The sequence below is a fragment of the Delphinapterus leucas genome, chromosome 19 (genome assembly GCF_059928025.1).
Source record: "Delphinapterus leucas isolate spDelLeu-1000000601 "Yukka" chromosome 19, BTC_Dleu_Yukka2, whole genome shotgun sequence".
Classification (NCBI taxonomy): domain Eukaryota; kingdom Metazoa; phylum Chordata; class Mammalia; order Artiodactyla; family Monodontidae; genus Delphinapterus; species Delphinapterus leucas.
This window is the reverse complement of record NC_143147.1, coordinates 68891121-68911009: the sequence shown is the minus strand read 5'-3', so window position 1 is coordinate 68911009 and position 19889 is coordinate 68891121.

Sequence of the window (19889 nt, the reverse complement as noted above, 5' to 3'; positions counted from 1 at the left end):
ATTTAGTTAAAATGAGGTCTTCAGGGTGGGCCCTAATCTCATAGGACTGGCGTCCTTATGAGAAGAGGACGTTTGGACATGACATGCACGCATACAGAGAGAAGACCACATGAAGACATAGCAAGAAGGTAAGGAGAGAGGACCCAGAAGAAACCAAACCTTGATCTTGGACTTCCAGCCTCCAGAGATGTGAGAAAATACATTTCTGTTGTTTAAGCCACTCAGTCTGTGGCATTTTGCTACGGCAGCCCTAGAAAATGAAAACAACAGCCTCCAGTCTCTGAGAGTAGAGTACCTCCTTAAATTATCTGGAATTATTCTGCATGGGGTTTTGTTTCTTCTCCCTCACTTAGTTAGTTATTTAATCTTTTTTTTATATTAGTATGGACTCATGGGCTCATGGATATTTCTTTTATACCTTAGATCATAATCTGATGACGTCACTTACCTTGTTATTCAAATTTTTCCAGATTTGGCCATTGTGAGCTCTTTCCGCTTGGCTCCTACACACCTGGGACCTGTCCCCATCTTTTGGGTTTTGAGCATTTCTTCAGTTTCTGGAACTACAAGCTGTGCCAGACTCATCTGGTCCATTCCCTTCCCAATCCCTAGAAACAGCCATTTCTCCAAGGAGCCCTGGTCTCCTTTATTGGAGAATGGTACTGGAACTAAGACCTGGGTGCTGCTGTGCTCTTGGCTACTGAGGTATCATTCCTTCCAGCCTCCATGAAGGCAGGATTTTTGTCCGTCCTGATGAATCCCTAGCACTACAGTGCCTGTCACATAGCAGGTGCTCAACAAAGGTCGGTTGCATAAATTAATGAGCCAATAATCTTCAGAACCACTCTGTAAAATTGATGTTATTATAATTATCATTTTATAAATGAAGTAACAGGGTCAGGGAAGCTAAGAAATTTGTGGAAATCATACGGGTAGAAAATGACAGGACAGGATTTCAAACCTTGTCTGACTCAAGACACCCTGAGTTTTTATTATCTACCAATTTGAATTATCTGCCTGTCTTCTTTGTTTAGTGTGGTAATCTCAAGATCTTTAAAAAACAAAAAGGAAAACAAAGTAAATCCTCATCTTTTTGTTGTGATGCAGACTAGCAGGATAAAAAGACCTTGGATGAGAGGGTCAAAGAGGCCTGGATTAAATCTGGGTTCCATCTCTTTGTAGCCATGAGACCTCGGGCCAGTTGACTTATCCACGTGTGACTCAGTTTCTTGAACTGTAATACGTAGGTAATAACAGTCCCTGCCTCACACAGCTGTTGTGAACATGAAAAGCAGTATCTGTGATCTAAAGACTCCGCCTTTCCCCGTCTAATGCATCTTGCCACCTACCATATACCTCATCCAAGAGATAAGCATTGTGACTCTCCGAGGTCTACAGAAGGCTTTGGTTGCCTCACTATTAATGCAAGAAAAGAAGACACACTCTTATAGAGGAATTAAAATATGTAAGAGACAAATGTTTGGTCCAACTAACTGCAAAAGTTATAATCCTCTGTGGCAGTGGATCCCAGCCTGTTAGCATCAGACAGCTAATGGTGATGGAATTATTTCAACAGCTGCATATCTGCATGAGCTCCAGGTACTGTGAGTAGTCTGAATAAATACAGTGTCTTATACATAACATTCAGCAGGGTTAATTATATTTATCTTGTTGTACCTTACATCCCTAGCACTTATTTATAACTGGAAGTTTGTATCTTTTTTTTTTTTTTTGCGGTACGCAGGCCTCTCACTGTTGTGGCCTCTCCCGTTGCAGAGCACAGGCTCCGGACGCGCAGGCTCAGTGGCCATGGCTCACGGGCCCAGCCGCTCCACGGCATGTGAGATCTTCGTGGACCGGGGCACGAACCCGTGTCCCCTGTGTCGGCAGGCGGACTCTCAACCACTGCGCCACCAGGGAAGCCCTGGAAGTTTGTATCTTTTGACCACCTTTATCCTCCCTCTCTGTGCTCCCCGTCTTGCCTTTTCAGTAACAGTATCTTTTGAAGAGCAGAAGTTTATAATTTTGATGAAATCCAACCTAACAATTTGTTCTAGTGGATTGGGTTTTCGGTGTAATTTCTAAGAAACATTTGCCTAACCTGAAGTCACAAAAATTGTCTGTGATATTTTTTCTAGAAGCTTTATAATTTTAGGTTTTATATTTAAGTTAATGATCCAGTTTAATTGTTTTTTACACAGTATTGGGGAGGCACAAAGTTCTTTTTTTTTTGCATGTTGCTATCTATTTGTTCCAGTACCATTTGTTGAAATGACTACTCTTTCTTCACTGAATTGACTTTGCACCTTGCTCAAACCAGTTGTTTTTATATGCATGGGTCTATTTCTGGACTCGCTATTCTGTCCTATTGATCTATTTATCTTTCCTTACACCAATAGCACACTGTCTTAATGACTGTAGCTTTATAGTATGCCCTGAGGATGAGATGTGAACAACGTGGAAGGCTGTATGCTCCCCTGAAGGAGAAATTCAAGTACTTCCCTGGAGAGGTCTAGGTGAAAGTCTCTAGCACTGCTGTGAGAAACCTCATAGGTCCACAGAAAGTTAGAGCTGGAGGGTCTTTACGACTCATCATTATTTAACTCAGCCATTATCGAGTGTTTGCTACATGCTAGATTTTAAGCTAGGCACTGGGGGTGCCAAGGTGTATAAAATTAGACACTATTCTTGTTCCCATCATGCTTATACTCTAGGATGAGAGAGGGATCAATCACAATAAAATGTGTAATTACACCCAAAACAAGTGTTCTAAAGGAAATGAATAAGCTTCTGGGAGAAGGATGTAATTCTTCCTACGGGAGTAGGAGTTTACTAGGAGGGGGAGGGGAAGGGAAGAAGAAACCATTTCACAGACGGTTGCCCCAATATCTGGTATATCTATTGCTTCTCCTTCAGGAAAAGAAGCTATTTAACAAATTTCAGCTTATCTAAAGTTTTAACAAATTGTAGTTGTGTACGCGGCTCTCCGCGATGAATACTATATTTCCTAGCCTCCTTTGCAGCTGGGTGAGGCCACGTGACCAAGTACTGCCTGACAGGATATACGTGGAAGTGCCGTGTGCACATTCCAGGAAACGTCTTTAATGGGAGAGGATGTGTCTTCACTTTGTCTTTGCAACTCTCTGCTGACTGAATGTGGACATGATTGCTGAAACTCAGCAGCCATCTTAGCCACGTGATAGCAACTGTTGAGGATGGTGTACAATAAGAGAGAAGGAGCCTTGACTGTCTTAAAGCTACCAGACAAGCTTTGGACCGTCTACCTGGACTTTCACAGGAGAGAAACTCCTATCTCATTAACTCACTCCTCCTTTGGATTTTCTCTCTATGCGGCCGAGTCTAATCCCAACTAATGTGAACTATATCACAAAGTCCCCGCAATGAAGGAGCAATGCCTGTATACAAGGAACTACAAGGAGGGGGGGCAGAGTCTGGGGGGGCAGAGTCTGGCCCCTTCCTCTCCCACTTCACCGACAAAGCCACTGAGAGCCAGAAGTTCATCAACTTGAGCTCAGACTAGAGCTATGCTGATGGACTCCCCAAAAAAGTTGCCATTAATGAGCGCCTACGCCGTACCTGGCACTGTGCTCTGTGCTTGACAGTTGTTAGCTCCTCGAACGCTCCCAACAGTACAAGACATAAATCACATCATCCCTTTTGACAGATGAGAACCTGGTGGCTCAGCCAGGCTCACGTCCTTGCCCAAAGTCGCAGAGCCGGTTGGTGGCTGAGCAGGGAATTGGGATCTAGGTCTGTCTGATTTCAAAGCTCCTTCTCTTTCCACTCTCCCAAGTCCAGGGGGATTCTACTCTGCAGGTCCATGGAATAAGCCCAGATGTTTGTGTTTAGTGAGTCTCAGAAGGAAAAAGGAAGTCTGAAGGCTTATTATTCTCAATTTTGTTATTTGTCAATCCAGCTCAGGGATAGACGAGGGCAGCATTTGGCTTTTTTTCCTGGATTTCTTTCTTAAAAACAGTTGTGATGCTATGCATTGAAAGCCAACATGTTACCAGCCTCCTGAATCTAATGGATACATCTTTGGGATATAGGGTTCTCCAGAGAGACAGAACGAATAAAATAGATGACGGATGGATGGAGGGGTGGATATATAAGTAGATAGATAGATGATAGATAGATAGATGGATGGATAGATAGATAAATAGATAGACAGAGATTTGTGATAGGAATTAGCTCACACAGTTAGGAGGCTGAGAAGTCCTGCAATCTGCCATCTGCAAGCTGGATAACCAGGAGAGCTGGCGGTGGGATGCAATCCAAATCCAAAGGACCTGAGAATCGAGGGGCCATTGGTGTTATCTGAGCCTGAAAGCCTACGTTTGAGGGCAGGAGAAGATGGATGTCCCAGCTCAGTAAGAAAGAGAATTTGCCCTTCCTCCACCTTTATGTTCTATTAGGGCCCTCAGCGGATTAAGTGATGTTCACCCACCTTGGCGAGGATGGTCTTCTTTACTCAGTCGGATTCAAGCACTCATCTCTTCCGAAAACACCCTCACAGGCACAGCCAGAAGTAATGTTTTACCAGCTCTCTGGGCATCTCCTAACCCAGTCAAGTTGACACATAAAATTAACAATCAGAAGATGTGTTGCGGTAAGGGAAACTTGGGTACACGTTAAAATAATGGATTTCTGTGCCTGAGACATATGCCAGCAGGAAATTTAAACCATGAGCTGTGATTTGCCCCAGCTGGCAGCTCTGCCCGGCCTGGGGAAAATGCCCTGATGTCAGAGTGACCTCGACTCCCCAGGACAAGCTGCTCCGAACACCAAGCAAAGTCAGGCTGGCCCAAGGCCTTGGGAGAGGTGGAAATCAGTTACATCTAGGCAAGCAGTGTAGGGAGTATGGATGCTGTACTCGTCCCCCATTAGGTACCGGGGACGGGAAAGGAATAAGAGGGGTGTCAACAGCCCACTGGGAAAGACAGACAGGTAGGGTGGTCACGGCAATGAGGGTATATAATTCTGCTCTGGAGAATGGGCAGCTGAACTAACTTTTCTTTTTTTTTGTTTTTGTGGTATGCGGGCTTCTCACTGTTGTGGCCTCTCCTGTTGCGGAGCACAGGCTCCGGACGCACAGGCTCAGCAGCCATGGCTCACGGGCCCAGCCGCTCTGCGGCATGTGGGATCCTCCCAGACCGGGGCACGAACCCGCGTCTCCTGCATCGGCAGGTGGACTCTCAACCACTGCGCCACCAGGGAAGCCCCCCCCCCTTTTTTTTTAAACTAACTCTTAAAAGAGGGAGAAGAGTCTGGGCAGAGGGGCAGCCTGTGCCAGGGCGGGGTGTAAGGCGGGGCCCCGTTAAGAGATGCGTGAGGCTACGGCCGTGGGCAGTCAGAGCGGAGATGCTGGAGACCCGCTGCGTAGCTGCCGTGTGGCCTGCGGGGACGTGGACGTCGCGAGGATGCTGGTGCGTGGACTCGGGAGCCCTTTCCCCATCCATCTGTGCTGCGCTACGACTCTAACCATGTCCACCTGAGGTCCGCTGAGGATGTCTCAGAAACCCGGTCCCTCCTCCCAGGGGCAGCCCTTCCCACTCCCACCCCAGGATCAAAGCGAGCCCTCCCTTCGCAGGAAAGCTTTGTTTATTTCCTCGATTTCCTGATGACCTACATTCTCATCCCTGCTCTTTATTCCTGATTGCCCAACAACTCCTTTGTCTCGCTCCTGCTGTGTTGGAAGGAAGAGACGCTGACCTTCCAGCCCAGATGGTGGCCCTTGGGCCGCTCCTGGCTCTTCATGCTGGTGGGAGCCCGGCCAAGCCCCAGCTCCCTTCAAACCTGACCCGGTGGTTGCAGGAGATCCCCGAGGACCCGTAGGCGCTGGAGTCTCTTTGCTCTTCCGGTCCCCGCCAAGCCTGAGGAGGCAGCCCTAAGCCAACTGTGCCCTCTTTCCTCCCTTTTGGAAAAGATTTCATTTTTTCTAATTATAAGCAAGGCACACATGTTCAATGTGGAAACGTGGATAATACAGAACATTTAAGAATTAAATCAAAAATTACTGGTGATGCCTCACCCCAAGAAGAGAGCTGTCAGCATTTTATGTATATTCTCTTCTTTCCCTCTCAACGTGTTTACACGGGAATGACAAATGTATACATACAACTGGATAACACATACTTCTAAGTGATACTAAATATTACATAATAGATTTGCTCAAGTGTGCTTGCTGCTTTGTAAGCTGTTTTCCTTTTTCAGCTATAGCAGCGTATCATAAAGAGCTCTCCTGGCCATGAATTGTTCTCCTCCCGCATTCCTGTAAGAGACTGTATAACATCCCATCACATGGGTGTCCCACTGTTCTGGGTTTCTTAAACCGGGGTCCACGGGCCCCTGAGGACTCACAGGGAACCATATGTTCCCTCCAGGAATTTTAATTTTTTGTATTCTTATTTTGTAAGATGTGAGTAGAAGCTATTCAGAGGAGGAATTAAGGAAGGCCATCCCAGGGAGGGTGAAGAGCCTGTGTGATGGTGCAGAGGGGTGAGGGAATGGGTTTCCAGCATCTAGGGTGACCTTAGGGGACTAGCACATCCCTTACCCAATGGGATTTAGTGGGAAATGAGTTTCTTTTGCTAGAATGGCAATCTGGGTAAGCTGTCAACTTCCTTCCCCCTGTATTGATTGAGGTATTTTTGTGGTAGGACATGGCCATTTTGCTTCTTCCATAGGAGTGAGTGGCAATGACATGTACAGGCATCGTCAGATTTCTTCCTTCCTTGCTCACTCACTTATTCATTCACCAAACATCGATGGAGTATCAGTTGTCGATTGCTCTGTCACAAGTGACCCCAAAATATAGCAGCTTAAACGACAAACAAATATTATCTCTTAGATCTGTGGGTCTGGAATCCAGGAGCAGCTTAGCTAGGAGTCCTGGTTCGGGGTCTCTCGTGAAGTTGCAGTCCAGAGGTTGGCTGGGGCTACAGTTATCTGAAGGCTGGACCTGGAGGATACAGTCCCAGGTGGTTCATTCACTCAGCTCCTTGCCAAGTACACCTCTCTATAGGGCTGCTTGAGCATCCTCACAGCATGGCCCATGGCTTCCCTTAGAGTGAGTCATCAGAGAGGGGCGGACGAGAAAGAGGTAATTTGTTTAAGACCGAGCCCAAATAGTCACACTTTCTGTCTTTTCTGCGGTGGGTCAGCCCTATTCAGGTCAGCTCTAACTGACGTGGGAGGGAATTGCACAAGGCTGTGAATACCAGAAGATGAGGAAAACTGGGGACCATATGGAGCCCAGTTTTCACAGAGTAACAAACCAGGCCAAGTGCTAAGGATAGAAATCAAATGAGGTGTCCCACACCCAGGAAAAGGACTGTGGTGTGGAGGTACACAGTTGTGATGACGCTCAAGCTCTGGTTGAAGGGCACCTTAAAGGTGTGGCCAAAGGGTGCTGGTCCCAGCCTGGAAACCCCCTGCTCACTGTGAGCCAGCATTACTGCTCTGATACGCACAGCTGTCCCTGCTGGGCAGAATCAAGTTCAGGCTCAGGGTCTGCAGCAAGTCTGTCCTTAATGGAAGGCCCACCTTGTCCTACCACAAGACAGCTGGTGTGAAGGGATAGCACACACCAGAGAAGCAGGAGGTGGGTCTGTAGCTCAGGTTCCCTATCTCACCTAGAATCCATCTCACTTCTTGCTCTGGGAGGTGTCTATACTGCAGCAGTGTGGTACACAAGGACTTCAGGGGTTCTCTTCCTCTTCTGGCTACAGTGAAATGTACATTTCCTTCTGTCCCTAAAAGGTAGTTGATCCCTCAGGCTTTGTGGTTTTGGTTAGACTTGCCTGGTACCCTCAAGGGCCTACAGGGTCCAGACCAAGCCTGTTCTGGGAAGCGAGCAGATTTCTTGCATTCCAGAACTTGGAAGGGAGAGAGTTCTTCTCTTAAGAACTTGTTGAGAAAATCACAACTGTCAAAGCGTGAAAGCCCTGAGCAGCAGTGAGACAGAGGAGAAAGGCAGTGGAGGGAAACAAGAGCTCTGCTGATCTGCTGGGAGGAGAACCCCATGAATGCCACTTCAGGTCTGTGCAGAAAGCCTTGCCTCAGCAGGATAACAGCCGAAGCCCCAAGACTCCAAGACAGGAGTTCTATCTAGTGGATCTGGGTCTGGCGGCACATGGGCTCCCCAGTGGGGCATTGCTCCATCACCGTTCTGGCCACAGTGCGGGGTGGGGGGAGCTGATGGAGAACTGTTGAACTGGGATGGCACCTCAATAAGGAGGAAGCTCATCCCTGATCAACGTCCCCCTCTGCATCTCTCACTGAGTAGGCAGCTCAACAGCGTTTCTGAGGAGCTCAAGGGATGTGATTGGCCCAGCAATGAGCTTGGGAAAGTCTGTACCACTGGGCTATGTTCAGGCACAGGCTGGAGGATGGGCACTGGCAGCCCTCGCCTGCCCCATCGTGCCTGCTGGACTTCAGAGACAGAATATGAAGGGGATTTGGGAATTGGTCTTTACAGATGGAGTGAGAAGACTCCAGCTTCTCCCCAGGGGCCCTGGTGAACCTGCATTTGGCAAGAAGATGTCATAGGAGCCACAGGTAAGAGTGAGCTATGGCATAGAAAGAATATGATGAATCTTGGAACCAACCTACCTAAGGGGAAAAAAATGGGAACCAAAACGGGTGTGTCAAGGTCAGCTCTCAGGCTCTAGAGGGCTCTGTGTCTGGAGACCGTTACAATTACTACCAAGACCATTTTTTTAGCCACCAAAGTCAGGGAGTGGGGTGACTCTGAGAATAAAGATGATTCTGAGTTTAATTTTTCCATGGAGTATTCACACTGAGCATGACCATCATGGAAACAGCTTAGGTCAGGAAACCTGAGTCGAGTTGCAATTCTGTCATTTACCAGCTACAAGACCCTATGAAATGGAGCAGGGCCCTAAGGTCCTTCCCCACCATGTCCTCCACCTGCCTTTTGTCTGTGGAAAAACTTTAGCCAAAGAATAAGTTTAATCAGAAGGTGAGAAAATGCAGAAACAAAGGGAAACTGTCCAACGAGACTAAATAATAATAGTTTAGTCACTGAGCATCATCAAGGACTCTTAGCTCCTCCTCAAGGGCTCTAGATAATATTCTGAGCCATGTCCTGTGAGCTGTCTTGTAGACACTGAAACCCCACCAGATGGAAGAAGTTAACTACATGATGACCAGACTGTAGCCATGACATAAGTTGCCACAATTCCGAGAATTGGCCTCAAGGAAATGAGAACAAACTGACCCTGGAACTGAAGACGAACTACTTAAAACAATCAAGATGATGCTGGTCAGACGCCGCATGACCAAATTCAAGATGACGGTCAGAGCTGCCTGTGCTGTTTCTATATGTAGGCCCTTCCCTCCACCTTTAAAAGCTCTGGCCCACTGGTTGTGGTTGGCCTTTGGACAGGAGTCCACCCTACCGCCTCCCCTGGCCCCCCCACCACCACCATTGCTGGCGTTCAGAATACAAGCAAACTATCCTTTCCACCAACCTGGCCTCTTTATTGGCTTTTGAGCGGCGAGCGGCTGGACCCCACTTTTGGTTACACCTAGACAAGTCACTTCCTTTTTTGGGGAGTCAGTTTCCTAACCTGTGCAGCAAAGAGATTGAACTGGTTCATATGCAAGGGTTCTGGCTTAAGAACCCAAGTTACCTTTGTTCTAGAACTTGTGGTTCAATTGGTGATACACAATACCCACCAAGAGGAGACCCAGCATTTTCACGACCATTACTAAAATTTCACCTTAAACTTCAGTCCCCAAACCTGCCCGCAGGGCTGATCTGTCATCTTCAACCCCACGTACCATGATTTGTCTTTCTGACACTGAGGCACTTAGATTTCTCCTAAATCTCTGCTGTCATTGCTTCCCCCCCGACCACCCCAGTAAGTTTCTTTGATGTTCTATTCCCCGCCAGCTCTACCTGCCACAAGTTTGTGTGGCTGTTCCTTTGCAGCAAGAGCTAGGAAAACCCTATATCCCACCTGGGCCCTGTCTGCTTTCCATCTCAGCTGTGCCCATCACTGTTCTAATGGCCGCGCTTATAATGGTCCAGTTCCCTCTACTTTGTCCCAAAGGTTTTGCACCCTCTTCCTCCACGTTTCTATCTTTAGGGATAGTGTAGGGGCCAACTTCTGTTCTGGACAACAGCCCTTCCCCTCACCAGAGATGTGTCTGAAAGGCATTTGAACATTGACTTGAATTCTGGTTCTCTGTACCATTTCCCTCTCGCCATTAGTCTACACACAAGGGAAAAGCCTAATTCCCCATCCGCATGACGAACCCCCCAAATGTGGGAACCCAGCACGTATGTATCTTCAAGGCTTTCCTTCTCTAAGCAAAGTAGCCCTAACAGCTTTAGCTCTTCTTCATTTGAAGAGTTTCCAGTCTTTTCACCAGGCCAGTTGATGGCCTCCAAATGTGCTCCAGTTTCTCCATGTCCCTCCTCAAGTGTTTCCCAGAACCCAAGACGGAGCTCCAGATGCCGTTGTCCTGAGCTGGGCAGGATCTGCTGCTTTTGATGCCGCGGCTAAGACTGCCTTTGCTTCTTGGCGAGCACGTCACATTACCGTCTCACGTTGATCCGCAAGCAACTGAAACTCTACAGCGTGTTTCTCTTAATGTGTGCTCTTGTTAAGCCCTTCTGTACTTGGATGGGACGTTCGGGGGCCCAAGGATATGATCACATATGTATCTACCCAAGAGCTCCTTCTGTGCGGTTCAGGCCCTGTCCTAGCCTGTTGAGGTTGAGGTTATGCTTTCTGGAGCTTAGTCCAAGTCATTGGTTAAAAATGTTGAATAGAACCGGACCAACGATATAACCCTGTGCTATTAGAAATATTTCTTGGGGTCAGAGGTCGCACAGGGATGGTCCAGCTGCCAAACGCAGCCTACAGATGTGTTTTGTTTGGTCTGCATGGTATTTTCTTTCCTTTTTTTTCTTCAACTTTGATTCAGTGGCCAACATCTGGATTTCGGCGTCTCCTCAAAGATTGAATATATCTCAACACTGGGCCCGCATGGCAACAGCCCGCTGGCGTGGCCGAGGCAGCTGTGGGTAGCTCTGTGGGCTGTGGACTGCACGTCCCACCTGGATGTATGTAGGGACCACTGCAGCCGTTAGTCAACACAAAGGCTCTCCATTGTGTCTCTGTCCCTATCACTGTCTACTATCAAGCGCCCTGCACAGTCCTACTACATGATGACATCTGTCTTACGCCTGCAGGTGTTCTGCTGGCAGCCCCTACTCCCCTTTACCAGCGCTCTTTGAGTATGATAGTCAGCTACTACAGGTCCACCTAGTTGTACCACCTCCCAGGCCATAGAGTCTCCTTCGGGTTTTATGAGAGGCCTTGCCAAATGCTGTACCAGACTCTATTTTCAGGGTTTCCTGCGCCTCCTTGATTTACCAGATTAAGAAGGTGAAATTGGGATTAGCTTGGCTCGTCTTGGTCCTGTGATCTCTGGCGGAGAACCGGCCAGGCCACAGCGGCCGGTGACACTTCCAGAGCTTCACTCCTTTTTTACCAGCATCCATCCTGCTCTGTTCAGTCTGCTTATTCTCTTCCCAAAGAAATCCAGACGGAGAAGCAAGAGGAGAGGAGGAACTTCATTTCCTTTCCAGCATAAGTACTGGACCCTTAGACTGAAAAAGCGGGCCCACCCCTTTCATCTTCTTGTGTTAATTATCACTTAAAAAAAGAAAAGCCCTTTATACTGCTGTAGTACAGACAGTGAGAGGTTCACCAACCATCTACGCTTTCCCTTTTTTAATAGTTTTTATTTATTATTATTTTTATCGTTCAGCAGCGCCACACAGCTTGCGGGATCTTAGCTCCCCGACCAGGGATCAAACCCTGGCAGTGAAAGCGCTGAGTCCTGACCACTGGACCACAAGGGAACTCCTGTGCTTTCCCTTTCACACTGTAGGGTTGTGTCTGGGAAGGGCTGCCCTGCCAGACACCACATTGTCAGCCCCCTTTGCATCCAGGCGTGCTGTATGACTAATTGCTTCCAGCAGGGTACGGAAGAAGGGTGAACATCACTTCTGGGCTGAAGAGTGGTCTTCCTCACCCTGCTTTGCCCACTTCCACCAACTCCTGGTGTGGATTTCTGCATCACCGTGTGGAAGGCCACCTGCCTACCCAGACACCCTCATCAAACTGGCACACGGGTGAGAAGCTAGCTTGGGTGATGTCCCACCACTGAAATGTTGTGCATTGTTGGTTTGGGCGGCTAGCTTTGCCCTAACTGATAGAGTCATCCCGAGCACCTTTCAGAAGTCTCAGCTGGCAGACGTCACTTTTCGAATTCTAGACCACTTCGGTATCTTTGCCCTGGTGAACTGCTTTCCATCTTGGGTTGTATGTGTCCTTTTAGAACCTCGGCTCTCCTGACACCCCCTTTGCAGCCAGTCTCCTCAGACTGCCCCCGCCCACTCTGCTTCCTCACTGGGACCCCTTGAAATTGCATTGTCAGAACGACATTTTTGCAAGTTTCCCACTCTCTGGAAGCTTGTTTCTCTCACAGCCCTTGCAGTGGAATTGTGTACAAGACTCCAGATCTGAGCACCTGGACTCTGTTCCCAACATCACACAGCCTCTAAGAGCTTCTTGGATATAAATTATAGCAGAGACTGTATATTGGTTCGGATAGCACCAGATGCTAAAGAACCCCGAAGATGTACAACGGCTCACGCAAAATTGATGTTTATGACTTACTTACATAAAGTCAAAACAGGTTTGCCTAATGGGAGACAGGCTTTCTTTCCTCTCATTCAGGGATCCAGTCTCCTTTCGCCTTATGGCTGCACCACCTTCAACACCTGGCTTTCCAGATGTTTCGATGGCCGTTGCTCCTGCATCGCCTGACCTACAAAAGAGTCTGGGAGATGTCTTCTAGCTGTGGACCCAGGGAGAAAAGAGTCAGTAAGCAGCGCGTCCATCTCTGTCACAAAGTGTAATATTCGGGCTTCCCTGGTGGCACAGTTGTTGAAAGTCTACCTGCCGATGCAGGGGACGCGGGTTCGTGCCCTGGTCCAGGAAGATCCCACATGCCACGGAGCGGCTGGGCCCGTGAGCCATGGCCGCTGAGCCTGCGTGTCCGGAGCCTGTGCTCCACAACGGGAGAGGCCACAACAGTGAGAGGCCCGCGTACCGCAAAAAAAAAAAAAAAAAAAAAAAAGTGTAATATTCTTTGTACTTTGAAAACCACTTTCATAGAGATTAACTCACATTTTCCTTTTTTTTTCTGGCAGGGTTCCGAAACATGTATTTAGTATTTTAGAACATCGATAAGAAAGTAAAGAAAAGTTTACAACCCCATCATCCAGGGAATTTGAGAAGTGTTTGACATAATACTACTTTGTGTATTCGTTATTTTTGTTTAGTATTCTTTCATCGTCATGTCTCAGTACTTCTCTGTGGTAGTATTGTTCTGTCTGGCGCACAGTCTTTCTTGATGTGGTCACCCTGAACATATTTGTTGAGCCCTCAATGGGGGTTAAAGAGTTTAAGATGTGAGGGGTCTTCTGAAGCCCCATCTTTCCCCCAGAAGCACCCATGGGTGCTTCTCTGCTGTCATGTTTGTCCAACTTAGAGACTCCCTGGCTGGGCTTCTGCTCTGCTACCCAAGGGCTTTCGATTTCTGAATCATGGGATTCTTTTCCCCCAAATCCATCCTGCTGCCAGACTCTGCCCAAGCCACCAGGGGGTACAGTGGTAAGAGAGAGAGCCTGCATTCAAAGTAATTCCATCAAGTAGGCAGGGCACACATCTGTACTCCCATGTGAAAATCGAGTCAAACAGCCTGCTCGAAGTTGCACCTGCCCTCACTGGCAGACGAGGGCTGGGGTGCAGGTCTCTCAGCTTAGGTCATGCTTTCCACTGCACGTACCTGGGTTAGCTTTCATGCTTTCTGCACGTTTGTGCGAACGAGTTCGAGTCTGCCAGATGGACATCAGAAAGAAACTCAACTTTGGGGAAAGAAACACTTTCAGAAACATGGAAATCTAGATCTCGCCCCTGATACTGCGTTAGGTTGGCAGGGTGGTTTCACCCCCGGCTTCTAGGCTTGGGGGGTGTGGAGACTGAGTGCTAAGTGGGGGGCTGCAGCCGGGGCCTCCCACATGGCCGTTCCGCCTAGTGGTTTGTTCCAGTCCAGTGAATTTCTCCTCCCAGACATTCGTGCTAGGGATTCACTGGTGTCCTTCTGGCCAAAGCCCCAAACGTTTGGTTTGGGGCTTTGTCTCTCACGTTACTGCTTACCTCACATGCTTTCATTCTACCTCCAAGGAACAGGGCTGCAGAAAAGCCACCATCTACAGAGGTCCCGGCCATGCTCAGCTCCCGCCCGCTTCTGCCTGGGCCGACTGTGCCAACCACACGCAGGGCTTACTTGGGTGCCAGCCTCGAAGATGCTCAGGTCTGGGCCTTTCTCAGGCTCCTCCAGGTCAGAGAGAGACTGGCTGCGTGTCGTCATAAAATAATCCCAGACGTGGGGGGAGTGGGTCAATGGCTTGGCTAGAGGTGAGGCTTTCAAGATTCATCTGTACGGAATGGATTAAAATCACCTTGGACCAAAAATCTTCTGTTTATAACCGTTTTTGTAAAAATATTACACCAAGTAAATTATGTTCATTGTAAAAAAAATTCAAAACTAAAAGAACTAAAAATCACTCCTATCATGATCACTTGGATAGAATTATTCTTAACAATTTGGTCTCTACTGTGAACTCAATTGTGTCCCAGCCGCCAAATTCATATACTGAAGCCCCAAGCCCCCATGTGACTCATTTGGAGATGGCGCCTTTTTTTGGAGGGGGTGGGCAGGCCACTCCTCGCAGCGTGTGGAATCTTAGTTCCCCGACCAGGGATCAAACCCGTGTCCCCTGCATTGGAAGGCACATTCTTTACCGCTGGACCGCCAGGGAAGTTCTGATGGGGCTTTTAGGAGGTAATTAAAGTTAACTGAAGTCATAAGGGCCGGTCCTAATCCAATTGGTGACCTTATAAGAAGAAGAAAAGAGCCCTCTCCCCTCTCACACACCTCCACGTGGACACACTGAGGAAAGGTCACCTGAGGACACAGAGAGAAGGTGGCCGTCTGCAAGCCAGGAAGAGAGGCCCTCAGCAGAAAAGTAATCAGCTGGCACCTTGACCTTGGACTTCCCACCCTCCAGAACTGTGAGAAAATTAATTTCTGTTGTTTAAGCCCCACAGTCGTATACTTCGTTCTGGTAACCTGGTAGACTAACACAGTCTCAATGCCCTTCTTTCTCTGTGAAAGTTGATTTTTATTTACTAAAACGGAAAATCTTATATATATCTGTCTAAGTTGCTTTCTTTTTTAAAATTTTTATTAGAGTAGTACGGTTGATTTACAATGTTGTGTGAGTTTCAGGTGTACAGCAAAGTGAATCCGTTATACATATACACACATATCCACTCTTTTTTAGATTCTTTTCCCATATAGGTCATTACAGAGTATTGAGTGCTGTACGGTAGGTCCTTATTAGTTATCTAGTTTATACATAGTGCTGTGCATATGACAGCCCCAAGCTCCCAGTTTATCCCACCCCACCTCCTGGTAACCATAAGTTTGTTTTTACATCTGTAATTTCTGTTCTGTAGATAAGTTCACCTAATTTGCTTTCTTATGTTAACTATATAGTATGAATTGTGTTCTGTGTCATTAATTTTTTTACTTTTTTTTACTGAAGTATAGTTGATTTACAGTGTTGTGTTAACTACTGCTGTATGTCATTATTATTTCACATGTCACATATAATGGCTGCAACGTGTTTATCATAGAATATTCACTGGTGTGGACCTGCTACAAATTATTTAAGCAATATTCCATTTTTTGGACATTCAGGTTGTTTTGAAGTTTTCACTCTTACAGATGGTGCTACAAGGAAGCTACTTGCAGCATAGACTCTGGACCCCGAGGACCAAAGTTCGAATCCTGCCTCTGCAACTCACTGGCTCTGTGTCTCAGCCTCTTCACCTGTAAAATGGGGATCATAAAAGAACCCACCACCCAGGGTTGCTCTGATGATTAAATGTGAGGCTCCAAATACAGAGCTTAGAACAGAGATGGGTAAACGCTCAAGAAACAAGGAGCAGATTCAAAGCTGTCTCAAGGGTTCCCAAGCTCCTTCCCATCCAGATGAGCTGTGCCTTCTCTTCTCCAGGGTGGCTGCAGCAGGGTCTCTCCAGCCTCTCCTCTCCTTCACCTTTTGCCCATAGTTAAGTACAACTCCCGCTTCCGTCAGCATGAGGTGCTGGTACCCGGGGCCACCCGAGAGCTAAGGGCTGTGGTCAGCTGCCCCCATGCCCTTGCATGCCCCCCATCAAATACCAGGCTCTTGAGAAGGAAAAACAGGCTGTCCCCAAAGAGGAGGGAGCAACAAAAACCGGTCTGTGGTTCCTACCGGAAGAGATTTAACCCGAGTGTGCTGAACAAGGGAATGTGCTTCTTTTCCAGGAGACTCTAGGTGGAGAGGCTGGGTTCCCAGCTAAACCCTATTTTCCTCCTTATTACGAATAGCAGTTTCATCTCTGCGGACAGAAAAGGAGACAGGGGAGAACAGAGAGCGGCAGCCTTACTCCCTCAAAAAAGAAAGGAATCCAGATTTCCAAACACTCAGACTTATTTCTCTTTCCAAAGGCAACTTCAGAAACTGTCCACCCTTCCATCAAAGAAGGGAGCTGTCTGAAGCCACCCTCTCCCCAAGCCCACCTGCTGATTATTCAGGAAAATATGATATTGACACGACTCTTTAGAATATAAAGGCTTTGCAGTGTTTGGGTACAACCCTAGGACTATCTTGCACCCACACATGATTAAAAATTTAGATGGCTAACTTTGAAACAATCAAACGCATTAGAAACTTCTTAACGAGCCGCTATCTGAACTAAAGCACTGCAAACTTCAGAAAAGTGCTCTGTGGAAATTCTGTTGTCTTTGATCTGGTAAAGTCACCACGGGGTGGATTTATTTCAGGTTTATTTTTTGGCATACTCATCCTCCCGAAATATTGGGGGATATCTTTCTTAGCAAGATGTGGGAGAAAACAATGGTGCCGTCTCTTTCATTTATCTGCATTTTGACAGGAGTGCAGTTTATTAAGTTGGAAAGAGGCAGAGACATTATCTGAATCCCGGAGACTAGTGGGGATCGCCTCCCTTTTGTACCAGTGGGAGTTGGCGACATTTTGAACCTGCTCACCATTAAATGCCTTCCTGAGTGGTGGAAAAGCCTTTAAAGAGAAAGCTGGTGCATTTATGATGCAAATTTGTTATTTTGACAGTCTTTGAAATCTGTCATATTCACATCCAGTTTAATGCCTTGCACCAAAAAAAAAAAAAGTCCCTTTTCTTTTAAAACACTTTTAAGATTTTCAAAGCCATTTTCATGTAGCAAACTATTGTTATACCTAATATATCCTGAAAGTATTTTAGCAGAGGAACTTATAGGATTCGGTTTTAAGTCACGTCGAGTTTTAAAACATGGCAGTCTTCAGATACGCTTTGACCAGGACATCTCTTTCGGATTAGTTAAAAGCTGCTCTTGATTTCCAGGTACACGAAGCCGGCACATAAGCATGTATAGGTTTAGGCAGTTGTTTAGCATAACAAAAGTTGGCCTTCTGAGTGGTTGCCTATGTTATTGCAGACTTTGGGTGACGGAATCTTTTAGACCATTGACTACAGAGGTCTCCTATAGGCTATCAAAAACGTAGCTGAAACCCTGAGGCAGTGGGTCTTGTCCTCCAGGGAAAATGAAGCAAAGTTTGGAGACATATTTGGTTGTCGTAGCTGGAAGAGAGGTGCCAGGGCATCTAGACGGAAAGGCCAAGGATGCTGCTAAACATCTTAGGGTGCACAGGCCAGCATCTCCCAGCAAAGAGTTATACATCCCCAAATGTCAATAGCAATGCACTTAAACCCTGTCCCAGGAGCAGGCAGTGAAGGTCTCTCCCCACACGTCTGAACTACGTGTCTCCATGCCCGTGCACTAAGCTAGTGCTTACAAGCTTGCAAAGTGTGTGCACACCCGGGCTAGTTTTTGACAAGTAGAGATTCTCAGACCCCCCCTCCACACCTCCTGAAACAGGTCCTCCAAGCAGGGAGTTTCGGGAATCTACATCGTTTCAGATGTTCCCTAGGTAATTCTGATGCCGTTAATCCACGGTGAGCATCTGGGAAGCATCACACTGAAGCAAAGCCATCTCTTCACTTTTAAAGAGTCTCTGCCCGGCTCAGAATGATAACTGATACTTTGTAGACAACTCGGATGATCACGCCTACTGCTTTCCTAGTTCAGGACATATCACCAGCAGGGTGGCTGGCAGAGATGGGAGTCCCGAGTACAGCAAAATGTGACAATGATCCATAAAGCGGAGGTGTCAGACAAGTTACTTTAAAAAAGCAGATACAAATTCCCCAGGCGCAGCACTCATTAGGAAGAGTTGGGCAGAGAGACAATAAACAACTGAGTGAAGAAGTAAACAATTAAAACATTAAAATGTCCGACACCAGGAGCTTCCCTGGTGGCGCGGTGGTTGGGAGTCCGCCTGCCAATGCAGGGGACACGTGTTCGAGCCCTGGTCCGGGAAGATCTCACATGCCATGGAGCAACTAAGCCCGTGCGCCACAACTACTGAGCCTGCGCTCTAGAGCCCGCGAGCCACAACTACTGAGCCAGCGAGCCACAACTACTGAAGCCCGCCTGCCCAGAGCCCATGCTCCGCAACAAGAGAAGCCACCGCAATGAGAAGCCCACGCACCACAGCGAAGAGTAGCCCTCGCTCGCCGCAACTAGAGAAAGCCCGTGCGCAGCAACAAAGACCCAATGCAGCCAAAAACAAATAAATAAAATAAATTTAAAAAAAAATAATAAAACTTCCACTAGTGGTAAGCACTTTGCAGAGAACTAAAATCGGGGGGCAGAGAGTAGGTGGGTAGTTACGTGAGTTTGCAGGGTCAGGAGACGTCTGTTTAGCTGAGATCTGAACAAGAAACCAGCCACAGGGATGTAGCATCCCAGGTCAACAGCACATCTAGGGCAAAGGCCCTGAGGCAGAAATGAGCTTGAGGACGTTCCGGGGATGGGAAAGGAGACCAGAGAGGTCAGGCTGCATGGCCCAGAGGGAGAGTGGTGCGACGTGAACTCAGAGGACCAGCAGTGCAGGTGCTGTGTGTCCTACGGTGGGGAATTTGGGTCTCATTCTAAACACAAGAGGAAGCCACGGAGAGATTTAAGCAAGGTGGTGACAGGATCTGCTTTTGTTCTCGTGTGACCACCCTGCCGGCAGGCAGAGAATGGACTGCAAGGGCAAGAATGGGGGAAGGGGGGATGACATGGGAGGCAAGCAGAGGTGGTGAACCCAGGTGGCAAGGACAGGTAGAGACAGGTAGGTGGATCCCAACTAGGTTGACGGGAACGGCCGGCAGGTTGGATGTGGGCGATGATGAAGAGAGAGGAGTCAGCAAATGGGTGTAGACACGCCGTTGGCAGAGACGGGGTGGGTTTCAGGAGGGGAGGGGTCGGGGCTCTGCTTTGTCTCTGTGAAGCCGGAGGTGCGCCATCCAGGTGGATGTATCAGGCAATGATGAAACATGCCTGGGGTTCCAGGAAGAGGTAACCACACACTGGCTACCACTGACCTGTGGGTGGTACTTAAGTCATCACTGAGGGCTGGACGGAAGTAGGGACCCAACCCGGAGAGGGCGAAGCCAAGGAAGGGAGCAGCAAAGGCAAGGAGAGGACGGGAGAGCAATCAGGGAAGGGGCAGAAGATGCTCCCGGCAGGAGACAGTGGCTCGTGCTGCCCCTGATGGGGTCCGCTGAGAGAAATGGCCA